We start from the raw sequence: 27,358 nt of genomic DNA, 5'->3' as shown, positions 1-27,358 counted from the left end.
ACCAAGAGTTTTTGCATGACCAAAAATCTTTGTGTTATGGAGTGAAATTTTGATGGATGTTATTTCTATAATTATGTTTTAGTGTTATACATTTATGAGATCATCAATACTTAGTTTGTCTTTATCAGTAAAATTATTTTTCAAGAAAAGTTTTGAAGTACTGATTCACCCCTCCCCTCTCAGTACATTAGCTTTCCAAGTTAGACCTAACACAAGAGACATTTGAGATAAAGGAGAAACATCCCTATGTCCTTGCACCATGATGGATGAGATAGTGGATGAAGATGGGGAAATGATTGGCACAATTTATGTCAACTGAGAATGGAGATCTTGAGCCCTGGACCTTATTGCTCCATTAGTATCTTTGTAGATATTAGAAGATTGGTCTAACTCTATAAGATGAGACTCGATGGAGTCTATTTCATCTTTAAACTGATTTATAGACACATGCCATCTTAAGAAATATCTATACAATTGGATTCATTATCCACCATTTTCCTGAAATTAACAAAGTTGAACTTAAGATCAAGATATGCCTTCAAACACCTTTCTATCGATTTATTCCTCACATTTTCTTTTATGCAAGGTTCACTAGATTCACTATAATCACTAGAGCAACTATATCCATTCACTGAATTAATAATTCTATTAGAAATTTTGAAAGAACATTTGCAATATTTATAAGAACAAGATTTCTCCAGAGCAAATGTGTTACACACACCTATTCAATGATGTCTTTCTCATAAGATGAAACAGTGAAATACAAATCACCAACACTTTTTAAACCATTAGTCCTCCCAAGCATTTCAACTACTTTTTCTTCATCAAATGATCCTTCCTCTGAAGAGACAGAGGAATCAATCACATCTTGTAGTATTTCTCTACAAACTAATCTTCTTTGATTTTTCTTCATCACTTTCAACAATGATAGCTTCTATGATTTTATTTGATATCCTTTTAGCTTTAGATACCTTAGAAGAGGAAGCATATGCTTCTTCAGATGATTTCCTTATTTTCTTATCTTTCAGCACAATCTCAATGTTTTTGGGGGTGTGTGCAAGAATTTGAGTACACTTTTTGGCCAAAAACTGAAGTGTCTTCATTTTTTTTTAGAATTTGTCCCAATTGACCTAAAAAATTGAAGGACTTAAAGAATGAATCTTGAAAAAAATCAGTAATATAAAATGTAGTTCTTGAAGTCTTTTTTCTAAATATGTAATTTATTCTAATACCCAAATGATAAAATTAAGTTTCAATAGGCATTTCTAAAACCTATAGTTTAAAAGTTACTTTGTAAGGACCATACCATGGTTGTGACGACAAGCATAATTTAACCTAAATGTAATTTATTTTTAAATCCTTTTAGGAAAGGATTTGTAACACACTCAACTTTGATGGGGATTTTTTTTTGTAATTCTTTTGTTAATTTTTATTGTGCATAGTTGCTATTTTGAAAAACCCTTGTGTACGACAAGCATAAGTTGACCTAAACTTATCAGTTTTTTTTTTTTTTCTGAAGTGTATATAATTGTCTCTAGTTTGATCCCATTTTTTTTTTTTTCAGGAAAACTTAGAAACAAAAAATTTATTAAAAAAACAAGAAACCCTATTTTTTCAAGTTTATGGACCTCTTTCATTAGAGACTATTTAAAAAAAAAATCAATTCAAAAAAGATATATATTTGGAATCTAGAAAGTCTCTTCTAAACAATATTTTCTATGGACACTGAGATGGCCTTCAAGTTGCAAGTTAAATCAAGTCCAAGGCTAAGGGTTGACTCCCCAAGCCTTTTTTGAAGCGAATTCCTAAGAAAAAATTAGTGGTAGAATTCAATTTTTTTAAAATGGGATCGTATTTCAATTCCTCTATCCCCTCTCTACCTCTCTCTATCTCACTCTCTCCACTCTCTCCCAAAATATAGACCTATCTCTCTACCTCTCTCTCACATCCTTAACTCTCTATCATTTGTCTTCTCTCTCTCTCTCTCTCTCTCTCTCTCTCTCTCTCTCTCTCTCTCTCTCTCTCTCTCTACACCTTCGAGCCTCACTCCCTCCCTACCTCTATTTCTCTACATATACCTCTCTATCTATCTATGTAATACCCCTCAAACCCTCACATGATAAGGTAGGTATTATGATACTAAACCTACTCTTAATATAGATAAAGTAGTAATAAAATGGGAATGAATGTATATTTGATGGAAAAGGGTGATATCACATCATTGGAGAATAAATGTGATGTTAAAATTCCCTTCCAACGAGTTTAATATTTGGTTTCTTATATGTATATGAAGGTTCTTAAGTTTAATGTGAAATCATTTTGACTATGCTAATTAGGAGGTTGACCATTATGATACTCTTTTAATTTTATAATGAGTAGTTGATAAGTGAATTTTATAATCATATTTTTCTTGTGATCTCTTTGGGAAATGAACTATGTTCTAGGGTAACCCCTTCTATGTTCATTCTTGACTATTATCTTTTGGACTCATATTGACTTTAGTTGCATATTGTCTATTAGGGTAGGCCTACACAGTTGATTTATAGAAATGTTGTGTATGTATAATGAATTTATATTTTTAGGACCAATTGGTGATTTTAGGGTTATGGTTATAACTATGATTTTCTAGTGATTTTTATATGTTGAGGGTGTAGCAATGAAATAGTAGGGTATAATTTTTATGGCCACTTGATGGTTAGATGTAAGATAAAGTATTATGGTTATGATGTTTTATGCTCATGATGTTTTATGCTATATGTTAGATGATGGTTTATGTCTATGATTGTTTATGATTTACTAACAAATATTCAGAAGATTATTTTGAGGAATGTTTATGGTTACTAATCCTATTTGTTAGATGTATACATGAATGTGTATGTGTGCAGATGTTTTATGTTTTGTTTGATGCAGGTACCAAGCAATGACTTCACCTAGCTTCATAGGTCTGAGTGTGCCTAACAATCCTCAAAGGTGGTAATGGAGATAGCATATAGGCCTCAAGCTGACTCAACCCTAACCATTGTCCCATACTAGTACAATTATCTTTGGTTATGTGTTTGCCCATTCAAATTGCCACATAGACAATATTAGATTTCCCTTCATCGATGGTTATGAGTATCAATTGGGTGGTGTGTTCCCTTATTTATTTCATGCATCCTTGTTTAAGTTATTTATGTGGTGGTGAATATTTTTGTTCTATAGTTATGTTATTGTTAGTAATTTTAATGTTATGTGATTATTATCGTTTTTATGTAATTATTTTTCCTATGGATTATGTTTGAGATTTTATGTGTTATGTGTTTTAATTAGTGATCATATGTTATGGTATTTTATCATGAGTTTATTTATCTCCTATGTTTTATTTATTTTCTATGTTTCAATTACCCCTTTATGATTTATTCTTTATGTTTATTTAATTTCTTCTCTCGAGAGGGAAAATAATTGTTGAATTAAAAAGGATTACATTTTATTATCTCCTTTATTGTGACTTTTGGTTTTGAAAGGGGAGTTATGAGTCCTTTTATTATTTTATTTTTAGTTTGGAGGAGATTCTTGATAGAATTTATTATTGGAAATTTTGGGGAAGGAATTGGCTTGCATGGAGAAGGATTTTGGGGAAGATTTAATTATCTTTTCGAATTACTATTTCGTGAGATTGTTGAAGAGATTTTGGAAGATTGAGTTGAAGATTTCTTTGGTTATTTAGTAGATTTTTTGTGGATGATTTTGGCTTGTTGCTAATTGGAATTCTCGCTAGAATTATTGGGGGTTTTGGAGAAGTTTGGTGGGAGAAATATTGATCAAATTTGTTTAGAGATTTAAAAAATTGATTTGAATAGAATTTTGGAATTGATTTGACTTTGTAAGAGTTTTTTTCATGGATTATTGTGGATTTTGTTTCTATTAGAGTTGATTTTGGGTTGGATATTTAATTTTAGTTTTCTTTTTCTTCTTCATCTTTCATTGTTCTTGAAAATCTAGGTAAGGTTTCTTCGTCATGCTTTTGTTTTTCTTCGTGTTGTTTTCAAGCATGGTGTGTGGATTTCTTGTTATGTTGGTTATTGTTAATATTTTATAGAAATATGTTGTTTTTATTATGGTTGTAATTATATTTATATGATTTTATTTTCATTTGTAATTCAAATAGAATCAATTTGTGGTGTTTAGACTGAATCTTGTAGTGTAGTTTTATCACGGTTTTGTGGGTATGGTAGCTATTTTGGAAATAAATGATATATCATTTTATCCTATAGTAAATTAGATTTCATACTTGATATTTTGTACACTCTCATGGTGTTCTCTATGTTTACATTCAATTTGGTATTTATTTGTGCAAGACTAGTTGTCTAATTTTGATGTTTTCTATAGATTTGGCAAGTTTATTTGGGAATCCATTTTTAGATATGAAAGAAGTCATTAATATAATGTTGAGGGAAGAATAGGATCAGAAATAAATCCTTAATATTCTATTAGGTCATTTAAGTTTACAGTCGTACTTATTGTTAGTCTGGTTGACTCCTAGTCAATTACCAAAGGCTTGTCATGGGATTGTTCTCAGTGGTCTTACTTTTGGGGGTCTTTTTGGTTTGATTTGTGTTGGTTCCATGATTTATCATTATTGTTTATGACTGATTGATTGGATGTTTATTTGTTGTGCTTATGGAAGGACTTTCATGGATATATATGATTGGAAGGATAAGATGGTTTTCAGTATGATTTTGTTCCAATTTCAAAATTTGGATGCATGGATGGTCTAGTTGGCATTTTGGACCTATTGAATGGTTATTATTTCCTTGTTATCTATTACTTTGATAGGGTGTCTAAGTGCAAGTTAGGGGGAGTGGCTCTCAATGGGGGTTGGGGCCCAAAATTGGTTACTAGGGTAACTCATTGAGAGTTTGGTAATCAAGTGATAATACTATAACTAGGAATTATGGTATAAAGAATCAAAAATTAGCTAACCACAAAGCTAAATTGCAATGAAAAATGTCCTAATACACTAAATAGAGCTATGAAGACAAGATAGCTAAACTAAATGCAAACCATTACAAAACATAGATATCTCCTCCATATTTCTCCAATTTTTATCTTTCTCCTTCAAATGTGACTTGTGTGGATATCACCTACAAGGTTGTAAGTGTGATGGAAGCAAGATTCCAAAGTGAAAACAACAGTGTAAGGATACTCAAAAATGTGGTTGAAAATCAATGATGAGAGAGACCAATTTAAAGACAAACTGATGAAAGGATGAAAATAGCATGAAAGAGGATGAGAAAAGAAATTTCATTCAAAATTAGCACAATGATTCAAAAAGGGAAGGGTTATGAGACCTTTTATATCACGACTAAGACAAATTTCCCATGCAAGGTATGAGAAAAAGTTGCTACGTCAAGAGATATGATATGTTGCTATGTCAACACTTATGACGAATGAGAGAAATTTGCTTCCATCTTATGACAAAGGAAGCACAAAAATAGAGGAATCTAGAGAAGGATATGTTGGCACCTTCTAATTTTTGAAGAAATTTAGAGGTTGCCATATAATATTTGCTAAGGTATGAAAAAGTACACCACCGAAATCTATTTGTGAAGGCCCTTTTGAGAGCTAATAAGTTGGGATCCAGTAAACTTCATGAGAAATAACTTGGAGAATGTGTTGGACACATTCCATTAAGTCCATGTTATGATTCCCAAAGATACTAAGAGGGGGGGGGGGTGAATCAGTATCTAACCCGTTAACAGATTTTCTGACCTTATTAAATAGTTTGCATTCCAAAACAATGTACTGGTAAACAATAATTAATGCAGTAAATATGAACAATAAACAAAACATAGAAAGCACACCATAACACAAGATTTTTGGTGAGGAAACCTGGTGTGGGAAAAACCTCGGTGGGATTTGTGACCCACAATATTCACTCATTGGCCAATGAATGGATATTACTGACAATCGTGTGCCTGCACATGCAGGAAGACCAACTGCCTAGAGCTCACTGCTCAAATACAAAAGGAAGTATCACTGACTTACAAATGGATTATGAGAATCCAATATAATTTAGTGCTACAAAAAGCATCTACTATGCCAGGTTTAGTACTAGTTGAAGCTCATACAATAACCATAAACCTTTCTACAAGATCTGCCTTAGTATTCACTCTACATATCCATCCTATCATCTCTCTACAAAATGATCTACAAGATCTCATACTTATATATGAGTCTTATTACAATATGCCATGTCGGCTTACAAAAATATATTACAATTAAATACAATATATAATAAACAAAGTCATGTTGGCTAGGGTGTTGGTAAACATCCTTGTCGTTGTCGGTGAACTATATGGCGATGCAGAGTCTGTCGGTGTCGGTGCCATAAGATTGCAAGGTTGCCATCAATGACAATACCTTCAATCACCTACAATTCTCATTGGAAGTGTGCAATGCCAACAATCTTCCCCTTTGGCATTGATGGCAACACCCATGAGAAAAATTCAAAATTGTATCCAAAAATTGAAGTCCAAAAATCTTACCAAAACTTTGTGCTCCCCCTGAGTAGATGATCTCTAAGTCATTGGATTTTTCTTTTCTCTACTACTCCCCCTTTGAAATCAATGACAAAGGCTCTCAAAATGTCAACTGAGTGCAGTTTTAGCTCAAACCTTGTAACCGGTTGGTTACAATCTGAAATAGGTCTGCTAATACCAAATTCAGGCTCTGAGTGAACCTGTCATTGTCCTTCAATGTTGCCTCTATTATTTGAATTGTACCAGTGAGGAGATGCATTTTCTCTTCCAGTGTCTTTTGTCTCTAAACAAGTTCCTCTGAGATCTCTTTCCTCAAAGAGATGAGGTTATCCAATTTAGGACTGAGCCTACAATTAAGTTCTTTTGCCTTTCCTTTTATTCTTTCCTTTTCTTTCTTCAATTTCTCAAGTTTCTCCTCAAATCCAGATATCTCCTATTCTATAACTGATAATGGTTCTGATGAACCAATGATATTGTCAGCTATATCATTTATTTATTTTTGTAACTCCTTATTGATATCCACTGTCAAAAGATTTGTCTTACATGTACCTCTATATAGTTCCTTAAACTCCATTGTTGTTTTACTCAGTGCCGATGAAAGGGTATCAATGTGTCCCAAGAACTTCTTTATTGTCTAATCAAAGAATTTCTCTTTTTCCTTATCCATTTTCTCTTTAAATGTTTCTTCATTTATTTGATCAATAGTCAATATGTTGTCGATGATGTACTTAGACAATGTGTCTAATTGACTCAAGGAATCTTTATTTTCTACATTGCACTTGGGTGAAATCAATTTAAGAATGGGGATGGTATAATCTATAGCCTTATAGGCCAATGCATTGCAGTCAGTAATTTTCTTAATAGAGTCCAATAATACCTCAGTTACATTTGTTGGTTTGATTTCAGTCATGGAAGTACCAGATGATTGTCCAATTACCTTAACAATCTCCATGTTGCCTGTGTGAGCAACCACTTTTCTTGCCTCGACCTCTGGTGGGTCAGTTTGTGCCTGCATTTCTATCAGCAAAGGTTTAGGCTTCTCAGTTGTTTTGGTGCCACTGTCTCTGTATGTACCTGTGACTCAACCTTTTTCTCTGCCTGTTTCTCAGTGGGTTTCATTGTGCTCTCTACTGTTGGTTTCTCTATCTGCACCTCTGCACTGTCCACTATGAGTGACTCAGTAGGCTTCTCTTTATTTTCTACAGTCAGTATCCCATCTATTGGTTTTTCAATGTTTGCATCAATGGTATTAGTCACCATTCCAATCTCAATATGTTCCACTGTTTGTTCTGCATGTGTCTCTACCTCAATATTTTCAGCCCGTGGCTTAGTAGCCACATCTTTCTTCTCACTAGTGGTCTCCTTATCAACCACAATATTGACCTCCTGAGTATCAATGTTCATTGTGTATAGGATTTCTGATTTAGGATTTGTATCCTCATGTGGAGTCTCCACATCCTCAATAGCCGGTGTTGCATCTATTTGAACCGGTGGACTAACAGAAGGAGGTGGCAAATTGTCTGTCACTTTTATATTTGGTAGTCCACCTACCTTGCCTTTACCTTTGTCCTTATCCTTTTGGTATACCTTAAAATCTTTAGGTATTTTGAGCTCTTCTTGTTTCTCCTTCTCCACAAAGAAGATGTCCCATTTATCTATTGTCTCTTCTGATATCTCATTAACTCTGTCAGCCATTAGACTTACATATCGGTGACCACTAGAAAATACTGTTCTGTTAGCTTCACTAGTCAGCTCATCAATTTACTCAACTGATTTAACAGTGTGAACAGCTAGCAGTTTCTCAATCTTTATTTTCTTGTCTAGTTCCATAATGGCTATCCTTTTAGCATCAAGCCGCCTATACAAATCACTAGGTAAATCATCTACCACTTCTATCAAAACTTTCTTATAAATGTCTAGGTGTAAGTTGATACTATTTTCTATGCTTTCCTTTTCTTCATTGGTAAATGTATCATATAATTTGCTAACATTTGATAAATTTCCATCATCTGTTATTTCATTCAATAGATTGTCAAGAGGAGGGATAACCTATTTTTCCTTTTTCTTCCTGGGTGTCATCTTTTTAGCTAGGGGCCTTACTGCCTGTTGTTTCTACCTTGTTGTCCTAGTTTTCTTGGGAAGAGGAGAGGGTACCGGTGAAGGTTTTCTCTTCCTATCTACTCTTTTAAACTCAGCTGGGATATCACTTTCTAATGAAGTTCCAACCGGTGAGATGTGAGCTTCCGGTTGTAAACCTTCCAAATCACTTTCTTTGATATCAGTAATATTCATTACATTTTCCTTTATCTCTTTAACCTGCTTAGAGGCACTTCGGATATGTTTCTCCCTTCTCTTTCTTTGTTTTAGTGTTTGCACCCCACTTTGAATGCTTTCAGCATTGCCAAACACCTTTTCCTCTGGTTCTCTAGGAGCTTCAAGTAGGGCTTTGGCATATGTCTCAATAATGTTCACATCAGCCTCATAACCCATCTCTGTCATCCAAATAGTTCTAGGAAAAACTGCTTCCATCCAGATCTCATCCTTCTTAATCACAAAACAAATTTCCTTTTGATACTTGTCTACAATACTCTGAGGTAACCTTTCCCTAGTCTTCATTTTAACCTTAAATACTTGGAAATATTCAGTTATTTTGTTTTCCTTATCTGTTCCCATGTCGGTGAAGATATCCAACAGTTGTTTACCTACGGGTATGTCATAACCAAAGTCTTTCTTGCCTATACTGGGAACTTCTTTTGTACTATATAGCATTAGGCATACAAGAAGATTGCCAAATATGAAAGTACCTTTCTTATCTCCTTTGATTTTCTTCAAATTATCAATCAATTCATCTTTCAACCACTCACATACATCTATTTTAGCATCATTGTTGACCATGTCATATGCACTCTTGATACATAGATTGGAAACTGAGTTCAGTCGGTTAGCATGTGTGGTTTTGTATCCTAATATCATGCTAATGAATCTAACATTGTCATCTTTCACATCATTAACTCTTAGGGATTTGCTGTCATAGGTTACACAAATTAAAGTCATCACTTTGTTGTTTGAAACTTTCTTGGTCTTATCTAGCCTGCTATCAGTGGAAGGTAAGCCATTCACAACCTTAACTGCTTCTCTTGTGATCTTATGGATAGAGTCTAACCAAAAAAATTCTCCATGGACTCAACTGAGTACAATCCTGACAACTTCCTTAGGAAATTCCATGATGTCAAGGATTTCCACAAAACCTAGGGTTTCAATAACCTTATGTTTTGGTTTTACAATTCCACTTTCATCACAAATCACATTTTTATACATTTTCACAATTTCATCTGAACCTAGTTCTTGATCAATATGGCAATGTATGTACATTCTTGGATCTTTTGCATATGCAACTCCTTTACGGATTTTAGAAAATGCACCTAGGGTATCATCTTGTTTTGCTACTTTGGGAATAATCCTGAATACGGGCCTAGGGTGTTTAACCACTTCAATAACAGTAGGGTTTGCAATGAATTCAGGAGTACAGGAGGAAGCCAATGATAAATACCTTAATCTACCTTTTAGGTTTGGATGCTTGAAAGATTTTTCTTTACTTCTTTTTGTGGATGCCTTCGCTCGGGTTTTTTGTGCTCTTAGGAAATTTGAATGCTCGGTAAATAAAAAAGAGTGAAAAACACTTATTTATAATGTCTTTGCCTTCAACTACCACAATAAATGTCTGTCGGTTAAGTGAAACTTAACACATCTGCCGGTAAAGAAGAAGTTCATCTTCTCACCATCAACCGAGGGTAAACTTGCATGATTTTCAATTTGATGCCATACCCCCAAAAGGTTTCTTTTCAGTTAGATGAAGAATCTCCTGTCGGTGGAGTAATACTCTATTCTACCGGTGAAGGAATAGTCTCATCAACATTCTGATCTCTCTTTTTAATCCATTGTTTTGAAAATTCTTGCTTTACCTCATCAACCTTCTCTTTGCCTTTCAAACTGGGTCCTTTGTTATTTGTCAGTGAAGTCTTACTTCTACAAAATTTTGCAATATGTCCAATCTTGTTACAAGCATAACAAGTCACATTGTTTTTCTGAATAGCCTTTCCATATCCTATGCCGGTATGTGTTTTGTATTGATTAGATAGGTGTCCAAATCTTCCACAAACATAACATCTTACATTCATTCTGCAATTTTTTGAATTGTGACCAATTTTATTGCATTTAGAACATTGACCAGTGGGTGTATTAGCTTCTAATAGTTTCTAGATCTGCACTAATTTGCTCTATGACTATTCTTGTTACAGTTAAAGCATTTCCCATTGAATTTGTAGGTATTAGGTTGTCTTACTGGTTTGTTGTGATCATGATTGTTTGCAGTACTGGAGCTTTCACCAATTTTAAACCCAAGTCCATTAGTGTCTCCATTAGGTTTCTAACTTTTTAGCATATCATCAAGTTCTTATGAATTTTTCTTGAATTTCTCTTTGTGTTGATTTGCAGCAGCCAACTCATTTTCCAAAAATTCCTTCTGTCTCATAAGTTAAATTTTATCATGTTCCATGTGAATCAGATCCATCTTCAACATATCATTTTCATGACTCAGTCTTAGATTTTCATTTTCACCATCATTGAGTCTCCTAGTCAAGTCATCTTCACTCTTCTTTTTATCTTCAATGTCTTTACAAAATCTCATAGTCATGTCTTGCATCTCATTCCTCAAGGTCATGTTTTCTTGCCTCATCTTGCTTACAAGATCATTTTAGCATTCCAAAATAATGTACCAGTAAACAAGAATTAATGCAGTAAATATGAACAATAAACAAAACATAGAAAGCACACCATAACACAAGATTTTTGGCGAGGAAACCTAGTGTGGGAAAAAACTCGATGGGATTTGTGACCCACAATATTCACTCACTGGCCAATGAATGTATATTACTTACTATAGTGTGCCTACACATGCAGTAAGGCCAACTGCCTAGAGCTCACTGCTCAAATACAAAAGGAAGTCTCACTCACTTACAAAATGGATTATGAGAATCCAATATAATGTACTACTACAAAAAAGCATCTACTATGCCAAGTTCAGTACTAGTTGAAGCTCATACAATAACCATAAGCCTTTCTACAAGATTTGCCTTAGTATTTGCTCTACATATCCATCCTATCATATCTCTACAAAATGATCTACAAGATCTCATACTTATATATGAGTCTTATTACAATATGCCATGTCGGCTTACAAAAAGACATTATAATTAAATACAATATATAATAAGTAAAGTCTTGTCGACTAGGGTGTTCGTAAACATCCTTGTCGTTGTCGGTGAACTATCTGCTGGTGTAGAGTCTGTCGGTATCGGTGCCATAAGATTGCAAGGTTGCCATCAATGACAATACCTTCAATCACCTACAATTCTCATTGGAGTGTGCAATGCCAACAATCCATATATCCATCTGCAAGCTCCTACAATCAGTTTTAACATATTTTTGATGCACCTACTTTCAGGGGTTTGGACAAATCTGCATGGTTCACATTTCCAGGAAAGCTTGAGTAGCCTACTTTGGAGGCCTATAACTTGCACCCTGTTAATTGTCATGAGGAAATTCTTGTTCCCCTGTGTTCCCTAAAAAATTATATACTACCCTACTCATTTTCAAACTCCTATGATTTTATTTGACCTATTTGCCAAAGCCAAATCCTTTGCAATTTGTTGTTTTCTTAAAATCAGACTGTGTAAAACAACAGTTTAGTACCCTTTTTAGAATTTTGTATTTCACACTTGGTTGACCTGCAATAAAAAGTGATAGTACACCATGACTCTCTATAGGTTTTTCTACCATCTACCCAATTTGTAGCCCCCCAGCTCTTCATTTGGTCAGTTTTCAAGGCTCATTCCATATGGATTTTTCCAGTGTTTCAGAAACATGTACATGGGCCACTTTGACCATTAATGTCTTTCACCCAGATGATTATTTTATCAAACCAATTGGTCCATGAGATTCCTTGTAATGAAATGAGTATGTGTGCTAGTTTCTAGCTCTTCATGATTTCATTTAATATGTTTTCAAAATTGTTTTGAAACTGGGTTTGAAGAGGTTTCTGGCAGTTTTCAGTGCAGAAACAACTAAGTAGTGAACTTTGATGATTAATATCTTGCATCTCAGGAATTGTCAAGAAAAATGATTTTCTAGGTTTTAACAATATATCAGTCTATATGCTTGTCAGATGGCATGGTCTCAAGTGGCCATTTGAGTGGTTTTTGAAGGTGGTTTCTGGGGCTACATAGGTGGCTTTGGTCATTTTGTAAAATAGTAAAAACCAAGTTTCAATGATTAATTTTTTGCAGATGATTGATCCGAATGGATATTCTAATGGTTGTTTGACAACGAAATTATTTTTAGCTGGGCCTGCCAAGATCTAGCTTGCCTTACCAAACAATAAGTTATATCTGCAAGGTCAGTGGTAATATTTTATTATTTTAATCATTATTATGATTTAAATAATAATTACATATGCGGTAAATTGGGAAAATGGTTCAGGAAATTATTTAATAATGTTTTAAGATAACATTATTAAACATATTATTTGGTATTCAAAATATCATTTAAGTCATTTTATAATGATTTTAAATGAAAATGTGTATAACATTTGGTGGGCCTGAAAGTAAAAATTTAAAATCAAGTGTCGTATTAACAGGGGGTGATGAATTATTTTAAAAGAAAATTAGAGATTTCCTTTTCTTTACTAAGTGTTATCTGTGCAACTTTCTTTTAATCTATGCTTTCTCATGATCTCATGATGGGAAGAAGCGAGGCAAATAATCATTGCGAAATTGCAGGAGGATAGACTATGCCCTAATTTGTGAATACTATAATACCCTAAAATTGGTCATCTAAACCATGGGCCCCTAATCTCGACAACATCACCAAGGTCCTAACCAAAGACAATTAAATTAATCTTGAGCACATTATTAATTCTTTAATTATCAAAAATCACATGGCAAATCAACCACTCAACATTAATTAAATATTGATTTAATTAATTGAATCATTTCCAAGAATATCATTTTGATCAATTATCCCATTTTAATTTATTAAATATCCTTGCATATTTAATTAAATTAATAAATTTGCCATTCAATCATACAAAAAGGATTAATTTATTACAAAAGATGAATTAATTTATTACGAAGAGTTGAATTGAAACAAAACAAAAATCAAAAAAAGAATTGAATTAAAAGAGAAATCAAATTTGAGATATTATTTCTTTTTCTAAATTTAGAACTTGAAATCAGAAAAGCAATTTAATTGAATTATGGAATTATTCTCTAAAATTGGAACTCAAAGCTTTTCAGAAAAAGAAGTTCTGTTGCATTGAAAAGACCTTTTTCTTGAATGAATCAAATATGTGCATGGAATTATCTATTTTTATCAGATGTGCATGAAATTAATTTATTATTATTTTCCAATGCAACTTGGACTTCTAATTTGAATGCATTTCAATTAAACTGTAATTGGAATCTATCTTAAGGATAACTGAACATGATTTCTCAATTATTTTCAATTAATCCTAAATTGAGCTTTTTGTGATTCTCTATAAATTCAGTCTTCAACTCTCATTCCAATTCACCCCAGAGATTTTTGAGAACACGCTTGGAGATTATTATCACACTAATTTTGCTCTGGAGTCATTGAAATCATTGTGATTTTTTAGATTACTTGCATCCATTTTACATTCATTATTGCTTGCATCCATTGTTGCTTGAATTGATTATTGCTTGAATTATTCATCCATCTTGCATTCGTATAGCTTAATATCATATAGATTAAATCCTTTGTCTTAGTGTAGTCTAGTCACTGGTGTTGCTTATAAAAATCTGAGAGCAATCTTATACTCGCGTCTTTTAGAAGGCAATTAGTCGCTTTGCTATGGTTTATTTCTTATTGATTATTGATTACTAACCATGCATATAATGACTTAATTGAAGTGTTGTGCTTGCAGCTATAGGTTCACTTTTTCACACACACATCTCTGTCGCCCACCATGGGGCCCGAAGACTACATTTTTTTTCAGCCTCCAAGACTGACTGCTTTATTTTTTGTTATTTTCCAGGTTTCAGATTTTTCAGTTTTTCGTCCATACATCTCGTACGACAATTCTTATAGGCTAAAATTGTAGGTGTCGCACGAATTACAAACATATTATCGTACAAGTAGACCTTCTGTCATACGAGCAAATCCTCTATCGTACGATCAGAAATCATCTATCGTATGAGTCAACATCATCAGCAATCTGGTCTTGTACTATACTATATTCTGTCTCGTACGAGTCAAGTATTTGTTGTACAATTCTGTATTTTCTAGTAAAGGAGGCAAATTTCATATTTTTTTCATTTCTGATTGATTATTCTGATGACTGACCCTGACTGTTTATCTGTCTATCTCAGAGTTTTTCACAGCCTAACTAGTTTTTGTAGAACGCTTGTCGAAGAATATGCTTGTCGCACAAAGACAATATGACTACTGATTCATTGTCTTTGCAGGTTGCCTGAAGGAGAATCGACTAAACATCATGTATTCTTTAAATTCATTTTTAGGAACCTAACTTGCTATCTGGTTAAAGAACAAATTTGTCTTTTGTGCTTTTAGAAGATTCTGAGAGGTAGGAGAGTATGCTCTTGTCTTTTTCTAGACAATCAGAATTCTAGACCCTTGAAGCTTTTTCTTTGTTTGAGATTTGTACATCTTTAGCAGGTTTACCCTCCCGAGGGGTTGAAAAACTCTTAAAGCCGTTACGGCCGGTGTGAGGGGAATGACCTAAGTGGGAACGGCTAGACGCCAAGTACTCCAACCCACTATAAAATAAACGTGATTTGATGAAAATCAAGTCAACGGCAGTGCTCGGGAATAGCTCTCCTCCATACCTTCGGGTATATTAAACCTTGGTTTTCAAGGCTGGGAGACCTCTTAATTGAGTTTATACCTCGACGCACCGAACGGGTCCCTGACTAATTCCAACTTAAAATTAGAAGCTACCCGGTTCATCTCCGAAAGGGGGATAATCTTTGTGCAAGAGAGATAGTAACTCTCCCAAGATACTTGTCATTTCATGCCCCCATTAGCGTTTGGAGTTGGATAATACGGCATTGAGAATCCATTGCGTGAGACTCAGTGGCCATATTCTGATTAGCTATTGGGTGTGTACCTGAGTCTACAAGCAAAGGTTTTCTTTCCTCACCAAATTCCTTAGGGTTTTCATGCTGTGATTGGAGTCACTATACATACTACTTGTTTTTTGTGTTTTCATCCCTGAAACAAAAACTGAAATACCAAAAATCAGTGAAGACCAGAAACAACTCAGTGAGTCGAAACTCTGTTTGTCTCAGAAACTAGTCCATCCTAAGTCAAAACTCTATCTGTGTCAAAAAATAGTCCATCCTAAGTTGAAACTCTGTCTATGTCAGAAACTAGTCCATCCTAAGTCGAAACTCTGTCTGTGTCAAAAAATAGTCTATCCTGGTCAAAAATCAGTCCATCTCAGAATTGGTCATACTCAACAATCGAAAAAACTCAAAATTTCTATGCTTTGTCCTATGAGCAGTCATACGAGTCTGATAATTCATCATCCTATATCACGTCCTGTGTCATATGAGTCTTCTGGTTTGTCGTCCTAGATCCAATTTTGTGTCGTACGAGTCATTTCATTCTATCGTCTGACTCTGTATCCTATGTTGTATGACACATAACTGCTCTGAGTCTTTTGTCATCCTGCACATGCCCATTTGTCGTATGATACGAAGCAGCAACTCGTACGAAATAAAATTATTGTCTTCTTGTAACTGCTAAATTGTCGTCCGATCTAGAAAACCCTGTCATACGAGTCTCTAGTTTTGTTAGAACAGAACAATCAAACTTGCTTAAAAATATCTTACAACAAACATAATACTGGTTATCATTTTCCTGAGCATAAACATATCAAGACAGTGTACCTCTGCCATTTGCGTTGCATGATTTGGTAAATCACCTCTTAGCTAGTTCAATCAACTACCTATCAAATTTTAGTCACTTAGATAACGTCTTATACAGGATAGATCATTCCTGAAACTAGATTGCATCTTACACTATGCTTAGAATCAACTTAGATAATGTCTTAGACAGGATAGATCATTCCTGAAATCGGACAAAATCTCAGTTTTTTCTCCCAAACAATACTCTAAATAGAACAAACTAGCTCTTAAATTGATCTTGACCTCTGCATCACAAAACAACTCTAGGTCACAGTAATCCATAAAAATGCCTATTCAAACCAGGAGTTCTCATAAGAAATAAGACAAAGGCAAAGAACAAACCTTCACTTATCAAGATAATCCATTCTACGTGAAGGATCCCCTCATTGACATGTCATCGTCATCAGGTGGACCAATTTTTGATGAACTGAAACTTCCCACTATACATGAGACATAATACAATGATGGAAACAAAAATGGCCGTAATATTCCTAAAAATCATAATGACTCCTCATCATCAAGTGAGATTGACGAAGCTGTTGAACCTCTAGAAAAAGAAATCCTTGACTATTAGAAAGACAAAGACTTTAGAAAAATGATGAAAACTATCATGACCCGAGAAAAGGAAGACTATTTCTTAGAACTAGCAAATCAAAGTGCCAAACTTCCTATTGGATATGATGTTCAGACACTTGTTACTAAAAGGGAAGACTCACCTATAATCATGGTACACAAATAGTTACTAGCTTTGTGGACAGAGCTCACAGAGCTGAAGAATAAGGACAAGTCCCCGAAACAATATTCTCTAGAAACAATATGTCCCTTTCCATTTGACAAGAATTTACACATGCCCCCATTCCCTTCACAAGTGGAAATCCCAAAATTTGACAAATATGACGGTACCTCAGATCCTCAAGATCATGTTAGGGAATTTAGTGTTGCTTGTATGGAATTCATGCATGATCAAACCTACCTCATGCGTCTCTTCCCAAGGAGTTTAGGGGGTCAAGCAATGGAATGGTTCTTAAGTCTACCCAAAGGAATAAAAAAATTCGAAGAACTAATCCAACTATTTTTACAACAATAATCATACAACATTCGACATCCTATGACTATGATCGATCTTTGTAATACTCAATAGAAAACATGGGAACCTCTTCTTATTTTTCTCCAACGCTAGAGAAGGATGTTCTCTAGGTACCCACGACCTATTCCAGACTCTGAGAAAATGGATATATTTGTCAATAACTTGGTCCCCGAACTGAAATATAGCATACAAATGCAAGTACACCCATCATTTAATAAAATGGTCGATAATGCCATTCGAATGGAAGATGTGCTCATAAAAAAGAGAGATATCACACCTTGGAAAGAAACACAAATAGGATCCAGCTCTAAAGAGAAGAACAAGTATTGGAAATTTGCCAAAGACAACAACAAGAATGTTGTTAATGATGGAGTAGTAGACATTGTCAAAACCAACTCAAAATCCACAATATTCAACCTGGCTAGTGGTACACAAGCACTTAAAGCCGCTGAGATTGCAGTAGAAAATCCGCCAAAGAAAACAAAGGAATGGTTCAAAGAAAAGCCTTGGCTTTCCAAACCTAAGCGTGATTTTACTCCTCTTGAAGAATCATATGAGTCTTCTTTCAAAACTCTGTTGGCAAACAACTTGATAACACTACTAGATAACTCTAGACCATATGATCCGGATGTCAAACCAATATGGTGGAGAGAAAATGAATATTGTGACTTCCATCGGAATAAGGGTCATAACATAAACAATTGCATGAAGCTAAAACATGAGTTTCAGGATCTCATAGATGCGGGTAAAGTTGTTTTTGGGAATCATCCAACCAATACTGATCATAAAGCATTTAAAGACCCTTTTCCTTCTTATGAACAATGTGATTCCTCAAAGACCAAAGGAGGTGCCAAGGTAAATTATGCTTATGCTAGCTAGGACAACATTATCAACATGATTGAACCTTCACACTCAAAATATTGCAATGTGATTATAGTTCAAGATAAACCAAATGAATCATGATATGCAAAAGCTCTGACCAGATCTCAAAAGAAATTTACCCTCCAAGGAGCTAGTTCTTCCAAACCAGCTCAAGAAACATCAAATCCAACAGCCTTGCCAAACAAACAAAAGGAATCAACCTTGGACAAATTTAAAAGATTAACCTCATCATCATCCTCTAGATACAACGTGGTTGAATAGTTGAAAAGGACAAATGCTCAAATTTCAATTTTTGAATTGCTACAGCTCTCATCTGCTCACAAGGAAATCCTAGACAAAGCATTGCTCACTACCACTGTTCCAAAAGATTTAGACATTGATCGGTTTTAGTCTATGGTGGGTCATTTGACTTCACCTCACTATTTGACCTTCTCTGAGGAAGATGACAATTCATTAAATCATCCACATAACCAGCCATTGCATATTGAAGCCATGATCCACAAACACAAAGTTAAACGTGTTTTGATAGATGGAGGTGCGGGGTTGAATATCTGTACTTATCATCTGCTTACACAAATAGGATTCTCTGAAAATGTCATTGATCCAGGCAAGAAAATAACAATTAAAGCCTATGATGAAGAAGAGAGGACCTCCAAAGGTTTGGTATCATTACCAATTAGAGTGGGACCGGTAGAGAGAGATGTCCTTTTCCAGGTTCTCGATATTCCATTGTCATACAATATATTAGTGGGCAAGCCATGGATTCATGAAATGAAGGCAGTACCATCAACATATCTCCAATGCTTAAAGTTTCCTTATAATGGAGTTGAAGTCAATATTCCTGCTGATACAAATGTCATTTGTAATGCATTGACAAAAGGTGCAGATACTTTTGTGCCTCATAATAGGGCAGCCTCTCCAAATGAAGATCCAGAAACATTGATGAAAGACTTAGAAAAGAGAATGAAGATTACAGATACCGGCATGGATGGCTACAAGATAGAACTAGTACTATCATTAGTTTCTCTCCCTCCATCACCAAAATAGTTGGGCAAGCCATCAGAGGCTATGAGGACACAAACTTTGGCTCCGAATACTATATATGATGGTCTCTTCATACAATCTTCTACCTCCTTGGCAGATGAAATAGAAGAGGATGTTGTGCTTCTCTGGCTCTTTAAGGAAGATAGTCCAAATGAGGAGGTACGACATTGTGAGATTTCCTCAAACCAATATGGTCATGGTTACAAATGATTCAGTGCATGGGGTACTCAGGTACTGGTCCTTTGGGCAAACAAAAAGAAAGTATTACTGAACCAATTCAGCTACAAACCAAATCCATGCATGATAAGGTTGGACTGGGATACAATCCTAAAAAGACATCATAACAAAAACATGTTTTTAATTCTAAAGGCTTGAAAAAGATATCACCTTTAACATTACATGAAGCAAACACTAAAAAAACAAAAGAAGAGTGTAGAAAAGAGAAAGAGGAATCAACAGTCAAGAAAGAAGAAATAGTCAGTGCTCAAGCTTCGATGGTATCAGCTACGATAATACAAGAAGTTGAGGTTCCTGAGGATATAAAAGATGAAATGGTAAGAATCAGAGAATTGTTTGCATCATTAAAAGTTCCAGTCACATATATTGGCAGGCAACAAGTAGATGATTCAGAGACTGATTCAAACGAGTATGAATGGGGTCCTGGCTATCTTTCAGACACATCAGCTACAAAAACTCCAAAAGAATCTAGTGGTGTCATAGATGATACTCAAGAGCCGATGCGCATAAAACTAGAGAGGGAAATACAAGAAATTAGACAAAAGAGGCAAGCAAATTATGAACAAGCATTGAAAGAACGAACAATACCAGAAAGCTTCTCATCTATGTGTCCTTATCCTAAAATAGAACAAATCATTTATAGCACTACACAGGAAGAGTTAGAAGCTGCAGAACAAGAACCAGTTATCAGTCCAAAAGAAGCTGATTGGAGTAGATGACAAAAAATCACAGAAACAATGAGACCATGTCAACAGGTGTGTCAGATACAAATGACAAATGAACTACAATATGAAGGAATTTGTAGCATTAAAGATGTTAGTATTGATACCATACATATGCTTACTAAATCACCTGAAAGAGACTTGGAAACTTCATCCGATAACTCTGATGATTCTGATGACTCTGATGACAGTCTTGTCCATGATGATACCCACTCATCCTCAAATTCTGAATCATCTGATACAAATAATGAAAAGCTACCTACTAGTCTTATTGTTGTTAAACCATGACATGACATCCAGTCCGACGTAGTAAATGACATTACAAGTATGTCTATTGGATTAGATCGATTAAATATTAACGTGAACTTTAATAATCATGATCTAACTCTTCCTGGTCTCGAGACACTTATGCAAGGTATCATTCTAGAACTTGATTTTTTCGATCCGCAGTTGTGATAACAATACCGTGAACGCTCTTGAACCTATCCAAAATTTGTCCTTAATACATCTCGAATTGACTGACTGTACTTTACAAAATCAACCCATGGATATACCTACTTTTGCCAATGACTATACATTATCCTATTATCTCAATGCAGTCGAACCTATGAACTCTTCCACTAGTGAATGGAGTGAAAATATGACTGAAGAGGATATCAAGTATCTTAGTCGCAAAAACAAGAAAAATAAAAATAAAAGATCTGATGACGAAAACCATATTGTGGCGATGTCAGAATCTAAAAAAGAGAAAACAAAGGACGTACCTAAAGGTGAAAACCTCTCTGAGGTGCCTGAAGGTGAGATACTTGGTATAGTGCCTAGTCATTTTCAGGAGCGATCTTCCATATTGATCGAGCCAACTTAGCCAGTGAATATTGGGAATCAAGAGACACCACAAATTATTCACGTAGCTCAATCACTATTAGCAAAGGAATTGAAGGATTTCACTTAGCTATTCTTAGAGAAGAAAATAAATTTTGCATGGACGTACTCTGATATGCTAGGCTTGGATCCTGATCTCATTATGCACCATCTCTCAATCACACCAGGAGTAAAACCAGTTAAACAAAAACTTTGTAAGATGCACCCGCATGTCACACTATTGGTCAAAGATGAACTAGAGAAACTACTCAAAGCTATATTTATCAGAGCAATAGATTATGTTGAATGGATTTCCAACATAATACCTGTGTCGAAGGTAGATAAATCTATCAAAGTTTGTATAGATTTTAGAGATCTCAATAAAGCATGTCCAAAAGATGACTTTCCATTGCCAAATATTGATATGATAGTGGACATGATAGCTGGGTATGAGATGTACTCACTAATGGATGGATTTTCCAGCTACAATCAGATTAAAATCTCTCCTGAAAATCAAGAAAAGATAGCTTTCACCTGTGCATGGGGAACCTTTTGCTAGAACGTTATGCCATTTGGGTTAAAGAATGCAGGAGCGACCTATCAAAGAGCAGTTACAACTATCTTTCATGACATGATGCATAAGAATATGTAAGATTATGTTGATGACACCTTAGTGAAGACTATGAAAAGATCAACGCATATTCAAGAGTTAGGTCCTATACTTGATAGAATGGAAAAGTTCAAGCTCTGATTAAATCCAAAGAAGTGTGAATTCAGAGTGACATCTGGTAAACTACTTGGCTACATCATTTCAAAGAAGGGCATTGAGGTTGATCCTGAGAAGGTCCAAGCTATAATGGAAATGCCACCTCCAAAGAACATTAGTCAAATGAGAAGTCTACAAGGACATCTCCAATCCATTAGTAGATTCATTTCTCAACAAGCAGACAAGGCTCAACCTTTTACAAAAGTATTGAGAAAAGGAATAATATACAACTGGGATCAGCAATGTGAACAACATCTTCAGTAGATAAAAGAATACCTATCTAATCCACTGATATTGATGCCACCTATTCAGGGTGAGCCACTAATCTTATATATATCAGCAACTGATTCATCACTGGGGGCACTTCTGGTGCAACAGGATGACAACAAAAAGGAAAGAGCTATTTATTACATTAGCAGGACATTGGTGTCTTATGAAATGAGCTATAGTATAATAGAAAAAGCATGCTTGGCTTTAGTCTTTGCATCATAGAAACTGAGACACTATATGCTCGCACATTCAGTCAAGTTGGTGGCCAAAATTGATCCACTCAAGTATCTTCTTAATAAAGCAACACTCACCGGATGATTGGCAAAGTGGGTAATGATCCTTACAGAGTTTGACATTGAATATGTGGAACACAAAGCCATAAAAGGACAGGTAATTGCTGATCAACTTGTTGAAGCTCCACTTGAGGATACTCAACCACTACATATTGAGTTCCCAGATGAATCAATAATGCATCTTACTCAACAACCCTGGAAGATGTTCTTTGATGGTTCCTTTAGTCAAAATGGTTCAGGTGCTGGCATACAATTCATTACTCCTCAGAAGTACTCAATTCCAAAGTCTTATAAGATTCTATTCCCTTGCACAAACAATATTGCAAAATATGAAGCTTTGGTGAATGGAATAAAACTTGCTATTGAATGGAAGGTTGCTAAATTACATATTTGTGGAGATTCTCAACTGGTCATCAATCAAATCAATGATACATATCAAACTCGAGATGAGAAATTGATGCCTTACAAGAGGATGGTAGATGATTTTAAGAAGTATTTTGCTTTTGTATCATTCCAACAAATTCCTAGATCAGCGAATAGAGCAGCAGATGCCATGGCTACCTTGGCATCTATACCTGAGCTACAGGAGTCCAATTTTCACTTTGATTTCCTAGTGGAAGAGTTATATTGCCCTGCATATGATTCTCCTGAGACCCAAATAGTCTGTTCTATTATTGGACATGACTCATCCCGATACAGCCACATCTATTCCTATCTATGTGATCAAATTATCCCTGAAAACCTTACTCGTAACGAGAAAAGAAACCTAACTTGAAATGCTTCGCGATATGTTATCATAGCTAACAATTTATTTAGATGAGGTTTGGATGGTACTTTGCTTAGATGTCTAGAAAATGAAGAATCTAAATGTGCATTATTAGAAGTTCATGAAGGTATTTGTGGATCTCATTCGAATGGTTTTACTTTAGCTCTGAAACTATTACAGGCTAGCTACTACTGGCCAGATATGGAAAAAGATGCCATAAAATTTGCTAAGACTTGTGAGAAATGTCAGCTTCATGGAAATCTCATACATGCCCCAGCAAGGGACCTCATACCATTTATAACACACTGGCCTTTTCAGCAATGGGCCTTTGATCTCATTGGTCAGATATATCCAGCTTCATCCAACGGACACAAATTCATCATAATTGCCATTGAGTATTTCACCAAGTGGGTAGAGGCAGTTCCGCTCACCAAGGCAATTGGTAAACAAGTCACCTTATTCATCCTAAACTATATAATTTGCAAGTATGGGATACCTTCATCCATCATGACTAATAATGGAGGACAATTCAAAAATAAAGATCTGGATGAGCTTTGTGAGAAATTCAAAATAGAGAAACACTAGTCATCAGTATATTATCCTCAAGGTAATGGACAAGCTGAGGCGTCTAACAAAAACCTACTGAATATCTTGCATAGAACAGTGAACAAGTCTGGGAAGGATTGGCATCTGCAGCTCAATCCTGCACTATGGGCTTACAGAACCAGTATCAGAACACCTACTGGGGCTACACCTTTTTCTTTGGTGTAGGGGCCAAAGCAGTATTACCCATTGAAGTAGAAATACCATCCCTAAGAGTTTCATTGCAAGGTCTTGTTATTGATGAAGATCGTAGAATATCTAGATTGGAAGAACTCGAATTGCTGGATGAGCAATGGCAAGTAGCATTTGATCATCTCAGAGTGTATCAGAAGGGAATGTCCAAAGGGTATAACAAGAAAGTTTGACAAAGATAATTTCAAGTTGGTGACCTAGTTCTGAGAGAAAATCCAAAAAATCAACAGTTTCGCGACAACAAAGGGAAGTTTGAACCCAACTGGCTGGGTCCCTACATTGTTACTACAGTATTCGGCTCGGGTGCCTATCAACTCTCAAACTCGGAAGGAGAACAGCTCCATGAACCAATTAACACCATTCACTTGAAGAAATTCTTCTCTTAGCACTCTCTGCTCTAGCAAACTTGTACAGTTGGAAAAAGTCCTAAAAAAATCCTAAAAATTAGAAAAAGTCCTGAAGAAACCAAAAAAAAAAAAAAATAGAATAGAAAAAAAGAAAAAAAAAAGAAAAAGAGAAAAACTGCCCTGGTGAAAACCTGGTAAACAAGCACCTTGGTAAAAAAAAATTCATCTCTACCAAGCAGGTGAAAACCTGGCAAACAGGCACCTCTTGTACTCAAGTGCTCCATCTATCAACGCAACATTGGCATTTCCTGCTTTCAAGTATCTTTTGCTTTCGCTTGTACATATTTTCAGTCACTTTTGTGACATCTTGGTTCATTGGAACCCTCATGACTTGAAACAGATCAATGTCCTAGTCTTAGGTTACTTGACAGAGCACATTACATATCCTAAGCAGTGTCAACCAAGTCATTATTCCGTCAGTGAAACCTAGTCATCCACTCCAAGTCAGTTACCTGTCTTCTGACTACTATAGAGTTTTTATCACTGAGTTCACAAGCAAAACAACATAACGGAAAGCAATTACTAAACAGTTTGGGCTATGAATGAAAATTTTCTTTGTATGTTGTCTTTTATATTGATGTTAGATTATTGTCCCTTTGAGTAACTCGAGGAAGTCTATTGTGACTAAGAGAAGCAAGGATTGGGGGCGTAATATTTTCGTTGTTTTCTACTTGTAGGAATGATCCTGATGATCTGGAAATCGTCTCATATACCTCGACTCCGCTTATTTGTATGCTACAGGGAGGTCCATGTCATTTCTTTGTCTGTTTTGAGGGAATTTCTTTATGATGCAATTCGGGTCCCTACGAAATCTGTCCAAGGATATGAACAAAAAAAGGGTCATTGCGGACAAGATAACTAATATTGCACATTGAAAAAAAGAAAGGAACTCTAACCTGCCTATTGTGTTCATTATGCTCAGTGATGAATCTTAAGTATTTTAAATCCAATGACTAGGTTTAGGTTGCATTTTGCATTTCATTCTGCATTTTTGTGAATCTAGAGTGATTTTGGTGTGATAATAATGATCTCTTCATTTGCTGAATGAGAGTTGAGAGCATCATCATTTCTTACGCTAGGTGGTCTTTTTTTTTTTTTTAATCATTATTTCTTCGATCGAGTACTTGTGTTTTGAGATGTTTAGCTACATACATAACATTTCATATAGATTCATTCATTCATTTTATTATTAATCATTTGCATTCATCTTATTGCATAAAAAAGAAAAAGAAAAAAAAAATGCACTACTCATTTTCATTTATTTATTTGCATATGAAAAGAAACAAAAACATAAACATTCATTATCATTTGCAATACATACATTCATGCTGAAAGAAATACATACATGTAGAATAAAGCATATAGAAACATCTCATAATCGAGTTGACACAAGTACGATGAAGTCAAATTGGATCTCGTATATATATATATATATCATCTCAAGTCTAAGAGTACAAAATGATGTCCAATGACATGCACAAACTCCCATCAGAGCAAGAATCGTATTGGCTACAAAAAAAATGGGTGTGTCTACAAAAAAATATCCTAGCTACAAAAAGAATCATCTAGCTAGCGCCCTCTCCCTCATCGCCTAGTGGAGGAGGAGGAGCCTGATGCCCGGGATCCTAGCGTGGTGCTCATGCTCCCTCTGATCTAGCCATATACTATGAATAGGGTTGCACCTACTGTGCAACAGGAACTGTGACACTATATGCCACCACATAATATGCAGCCCTACTACTCTGGAGCACCACCTCCTGTCGAAGAGACTCTATCTCTACTCTTGACTCACCTCTCAATGCTATGATCTAGCAATCATGCTCTGTCCTAACCTCGAATAGCTATCGGTCTCACTCCACCAACTGAGTCTGAGCCACTGTCAACTGTGACTGCAGCTCTGCAAGGCGTGCTCTCATCGACCGACCCGTGTCAACCCCCTACTCTCTCACAGGCTTTTCGCCGCCATCTCCACCACCATCTCCACCTATGGCTCCACCCTACTCCTCTCGCCACTGCCAGACGTGCCTCGGAGCTGCTTGCTCCTCCTCTCCCCCACCCAATCTCATGCCTACTCTCCCAAGGGATCCACCCTCAACCCTCTGTTGTCCAACATCAGCTCGCACTCCATTGCTACTAGCACCAGGATCACCACCAGTTTGTCATGGAGCATCTGGTCTCTGGCCCTGTCCCTGCCTATGGCCCTGTCTCTATGCCTGTCCCTATGCCGATGTGGGGGAATCATCCTCCACATCCTCAATATGAGGAGCATGCTCTCCAGGATCCGTAAACCGAGGGAATGGATGTTGCTGAAAGTAATCCCTGTACTGGGGCAATACCTCCGCATCTGCTATATCCTCCAGGGAATCCCACCTCAGCCTATGTAAACCTGTCAGTTCCTGCATCACTAAAGCATAGGATAGCCTAGGTGACCATCCTTGTCTCTCCTCATCAGTGTATCGAGCATACGTCGTATACTCCTGAGAGATCCCCTGCGGCCGGCCGTACTGCCTCATCACTCATGAAACGATGAATCACTCCACAACAGTTTGCAATCTCCCAATCAGTGGTCGTGTAACAAAAAGATCTCTCTGCATCGCCCGCCAGTCATCCCATGACTCCAATCCCTTATACAGTCTCCATATAATAGCTATCAGATCATCGAGTTGTCGTCACTAGAAGTCTATCTTGCCCAAATGGGGCTGC

Source organism: Cryptomeria japonica, chromosome 4 (assembly GCF_030272615.1).
Source record: "Cryptomeria japonica chromosome 4, Sugi_1.0, whole genome shotgun sequence".
Classification (NCBI taxonomy): domain Eukaryota; kingdom Viridiplantae; phylum Streptophyta; class Pinopsida; order Cupressales; family Cupressaceae; genus Cryptomeria; species Cryptomeria japonica.
The sequence above is the reverse complement of the archived record's forward strand: the minus strand, read 5'-3'. Positions refer to the sequence as shown.